This window comes from Carassius carassius, chromosome 43 (assembly GCF_963082965.1).
Source record: "Carassius carassius chromosome 43, fCarCar2.1, whole genome shotgun sequence".
Taxonomy (NCBI): Eukaryota; Metazoa; Chordata; class Actinopteri; order Cypriniformes; family Cyprinidae; genus Carassius; species Carassius carassius.
In genome coordinates this window covers 17,754,092-17,759,581 of record NC_081797.1, presented here as the reverse complement: position 1 = coordinate 17,759,581, position 5,490 = coordinate 17,754,092, and positions in this window count along the sequence as shown.

Genomic DNA, 5,490 nt, shown 5'->3' with positions numbered 1-5,490 from the left:
CTTTAGTCACACTCTGTCCCCTCCTCCTCTCCTCCCTCTGTTTTTTTTTTCACTCCTGCATGTGGTTCTCATTGAGAGAGCTCAGACCATAACCTTACATCTTTTCCCCCTCCTTTACCCTCTTCTCCTGGGTCATGCGGCTATCCCTAGGGGAAAATGTAAGTTGATACCCCATGCTATGAATCCAGCCCCCCACAAGACCCCCGTCCCAAACCCAGAACTCAGTCTTTCTTTAACTGTGTTTACATTGGTAACAAAGCTCTTAGACATGCTTATAAACAAGCATTTTGATACTTCCCATTGTTTGTCTCCTCTACCTGCATTATTAGTCATACCTGATCACAATTACACTACCATTTTGAGGTCAGGGGGATTTGATTTTTAAAGAAAAGTTTTAATGTTTCATCATCAAGGATGCATTTAATTTATCAAAAGTGACAGAAAAGAGGTTTATAATGTTACAAAAAAAGTATATTTCAAATAAATGCTGTTCTTTTGAACTTTGCTTGCATCAAAAACATGGTTTCCATAAAAATGAAACGTTTTGTTTTCAGCATTGACAATAATCAGAAATGTTTCTTGAGCAGCAAATCAGCAGAATAATTAATAAAACTAAAGCTTAGACAAGAGATAACTAGAATAGTAGAACTAAGACTAGGAACTAAGAACTAAGTCAGGATCTAGAATGATAGAACTAAAGCTAGGAAACAGAATGAAACTCAGAAAGGTAAATGGCTCTGCAAAGTAGCTAATGCTCTCAAGCGCTAAACGCTAACAACACTCGGCCCAGATGAGCAAGAGAGAGAGCCTTTTGTAGAGCATGTGTATTGGCCTAAGATGTGCATGTAATCAGTGAGATGCATTGTGGGAACTGTAGTCCAGTGTGATCTGTGACAGTCTGTGTGGTGCAATAGTCAATGCAAAGCAAAGGCAAACTCTGGTGGCGATAAAACAGAAGACTACAAACCAGGGTTGTTACATAATGATGCTGAAAATTCAGATCTGCATCACAGGAATAAATTCTATTTTTCAATATATTGACAGTATTACATATTTTCAGTTACAATATTTCACAATATTACTGTTTTATTGTATAATAATTGTATAATACAGCCTTGGTGTTATTTAAAAGTATTACCCAACCCCAAAATTTTGAATGGTAGTTTATGTATTTCTTTAAATTTGGCCACTTTATGCATTTACATTACATTTACATTTATGATTTATGTTTTCTATTAAAATTTTTCAAGTCACATCATGCCTTTAATGACTCTGACATTAATTTATCTATCTATTTAATTGTTTTACTTTTGTTCCAAACCCAGACTTTCAGATGAAAATAAATACTTATTTGTGACCCTGGAGCACAAAACCAGTCATAAGTAGCACAGGTATATTTATAGCAATAGCCAAAATATTGTATGGGTCAAAATTATACATTTTTCTCTGTTAAAAATCTGTAAATATATCGAAACATATTTCAAATAAAATTATTTTAATAGTGTTATGCATTGCTAAGAACTTCTCTTGGACAACTTTAAAGGTGATATCCTCAATATTTAGATTTCCCCCCCCACCCTCAGATTCCAGATTTTCAAATAGTTATATCTTGGCCAAATATTGGTCCAGGATCACTTATAAAATGTGGGATGCAATAATACCTTTTACCAAGACAAAGCATGAGAAGTTTTCCATTTTTATGAGCGACTATATATTTATATATATATATATATATATATATATATATATATATATATATATATATTATTTTTTTATTTTTATTTTTATTTTTTTTTATGAACTAAAAATGGTGAAAACACAATAAATTTTGACCAATCCAAGAGCATAAAGATTAGATTTCCCTAATTCATTCATCTTATTAAACTTTACAGTCCTTAAACTAAATATTTCTTGATACTTAAATACAATTAAAGGGGAAGTGTGTAATTTTTCCAGATTGGTCAAGCAGACTGTCTTCATCCAGTGTTATGCTGGGTCTCTCAAACGAACAGAGCCATGTTTGAGGCGCAGTGTTTACACTTTTCAGGAAATCAACCTACAAATTGCTTATTTATAGTTTTCTCTGCATATTAAACTGACATTTTAACCAGAAAAATAATAACAGAATTTGCTTTTAATTCTCAACCTCAGCAACTGAAGCTAATCAGCTTGTTTCTCATTTGCTCAAAGCAGATTTCCATGTTTACCCCGTCTCTCATTGCTCTCATTTTTCACCACACACAGGCACATTCACATTCATGAACACATGGGTGTCTCAGTCCACTAAATAACCGCCTCGTTAACCCGGTTACTATGGTAAACTACACAGCATTCAGGCCTGTAGACTGAGTCTCTCTCCAGACAATAGCAGCACTCAGCATTGCACTCCTCAGCTCTTTACTGAGCCTTGTTTAACAAGTCCGTCCCTCGCTTGAACACAGAGAGAGACATCAGGAAGAACTCAAGTCCTTCAGCTGAGTTACAGCTTTCTGTTTGAGTTTCAGTTACAGATTTAGTTGATATTTGTAAAGGAATAGTTAAACATTTCCCCCAAAAAGATGAGTCTGTCTGTCTGTCTGTCTGTCTGTGTCTGTCTGTCTGTCTGTGTCTGTTCGTCCGTCCGTCCGTCTGTCTGTCTGTGTCCGTCCGTCCGTCTGTCTGTCTGTCTGTCTGTCTGTCTGTCTGTCTGTCTGTCAGTGTGTGTCTGTCTGTCAGTGTGTGTGTGTGTGTGTGTGTGTCATACTTGCCAACCTTGAGACCTCAGAATTAGGGAGATATTAAAAAGGACCGGGGGGGGGTGTCGTCATATATATCACATACACAAACGATGTGTCGTCATATATAATATCACATACACAAACGCAAAGAAAAATGTAATTCATTTATTTGACAAATTCAATTCCTTAAGGCCTCTCCTCAGGAGGTTAGACCCTAATTTGTTAGCTACTGTAAATGAAGAGATATGAAATAGCTAGATCTTATCAATAAACATTTATTAATTCATAGCCTAATGAAACAATTACATAAGTAAACTCTCAAAACATTATAATTATGACATTTCATTTAAATTTTCATGTAACAGTCTAAAGCTAAATAAATAGCTGTTCTTGCCTTTCATTTCAGACGTCTGCTTCTAGGGGCCGTTCACATATCGCATCTTTTTCGCGCTCAAGGTCGTTATTTCAACCGTAGGTGCGCGGCCGCGGTGAGCACGCTCATAATGGAAGCAACGTGGTGTGCTACTTTTTCCAGGTGGGTTTTTCCTTCTCATCTCCAGAAATATATCTAGTAGTAAAACTAATGCGAGCCGAGGTGAGGCTAGAAATCAATTAATCCTTTGCTGATACTTCTTCGTCGTCATCATGGAGAGCGCAGTTTGGTTGCATAGCAACAACAGACGCCATGGGAGCGCAAGCGTTTGGTCTAAAATGGCGCCCAGTGACGGATGGTGTAGCAATATTGTTGTCCGGGTGGAAATCGGGAGAAATTCGGGAGAAAGGTCGGTCCGGGAGATTTTCGGGAGGGGCTTTGAAATTCGGGAGTCTCCCGGAAAATTAGGGAGGGTTGGCATGTATGGTGTGTGTGTGTGTGTGTGTGTCTGTCTGTCTGTCTGTCTACCTGTTTGTCTGTCTGTCTACCTGTCTGTCCGTCTGTCCGTCCGTCCTACCGTCCGTCCGTCCGTCCGTCTGTCTGTCTGTCTGTTTGTCTGTCTTTCTTTCTGTGTGTGTGTCTGTCTGTCTGTCTGTCAGTGTGTGTCTGTCTGTGAGTGTGTGTGTGTGTGTGTGTGTGTGTGTGTGTCTGTCTGTCTGTCTGTCTGTCTACCTGTTTGTCTGTCTGTCTATCTGTCTGTCCGTCCGTCCGCCCGTCCGTCCGTCTGTCTGTCTGTTTGTCTGTCTGTCTGTCTGTCTGTCTGTCTGTCTTTCTTTCTGTCTGTCAGTGTGTGTGTGTGTGTGTGTGTGTGTGTGTGTGTGTGTCTGTCTGTCTGTCTGTCTGTCTACCTGTTTGTCTGTCTGTCTATCTGTCTGTCTGTCGCGGCTGTCTGTCTGTCCGTCCGTCCGTCCGTCCGTGTGTGTGTGTGTGTCTGTCTGTCTGTCTGTCTTTCTGTCTGTGTGTCTGTCTGTCAGTGTGTGTGTGTGTGTGTGTGTGTGTGTGTGTGTCTGTCTGTCTGTCTGTCTACCTGTTTGTCTGTCTGTCTATCTGTCTGTCCGTCCATCCGTCCGTCCTAATTTCATATGACAAAACTGGTTGGGACACTCTGTAGGCTAGACCATGACAGTTTCAGTGGGTGAATCATCTGATAGTAAATGTGATTGCAAGTAAGTCAAAGTATATAAGGAAGAACTCACAGACCTTCATTAGTGCTCAAAAAAGATATGCTTTCCAAAGAATGCCTTTCTTTCTGTATTGAGAGATTGATATATCTTCATTATGGGAAAAAATGATCATAGAAATCATATGATGCAATTAAAATTATTCCTTTATCTTTAGAGTGTTACAGGCTATTGGTACATAAAGAAGATCTGTAAAGTTGCAAAAACTAAAGTTTCAAATCCAAAGAGATATTCTCCATAAAAGTTAAGAGTCAACCACGCCCCCCTAAAACATCTCGTTCTAACACGCCCCTACATCTCTACGTCACTATGTGGGAAGATTTGCATAGGGCCGCCCAAATGTTCACGCAAAGAAAGAAGACGTACTTTTTATTCTCGTTGTAGTATTGTTGTTGCCGCAGCCATTATGTCGTACAGATGCTGTGTGTTTGGCTTTCTACAAGAAGATGATATCCGTCTTGCGTAGAGCTGATCCATGCTGAAGTAATTCACACCATTCCAGTCCATCAGTTCTTATAACATCTTGCCAAGTGGAAAGCTGCATGTTTGTAAGAAACAAATCCATCATCCTTTCATTTAACCATGAAAAAGTCTATCCCCTGTTGTCCTTTCACATCCAAATCCACCCACATATGTACAGTATTTAGTACTGTATTTACTGTTGTCACTTGTAAATGGTGCTGGATCTTTGCAAATTTCTCTCTAATTCAGACTTTTCTTGAGAGAAAGCACTATTACGATAGAGGACATTCTTTAGCTGAAACCAATGGTCTGAATGGTTTGAATTGGAATACTTGTGAGTTATTGTGATATTTGTTATCAGCCGTTTGGACTCTCATTCTGACAGCACCCATTCACTGCAGTTAATACATTGGTGAGCAAGTGATGGAATGTAAAATTTCTCCAAATCCTTTCTGAAACTCATTTGCATCCTGAACAAATTAAGGGTGAGCACACTTTCATCAAATTTTTATTTTTGGGGGGTGAACTATTCCTTTAATTCCACGAAGGCAAGAACTTATACATGTTTTCTTACCACCGCATGCTCAGATTGATGTCTGGTTTTAGTGAAGTTGAAGAACACAGACAGCAGCCTGACAATAATAAATTGCTGCACTGAAACCTTTGCGTCTCATAAACCGCACAGGGTATGTTAGAG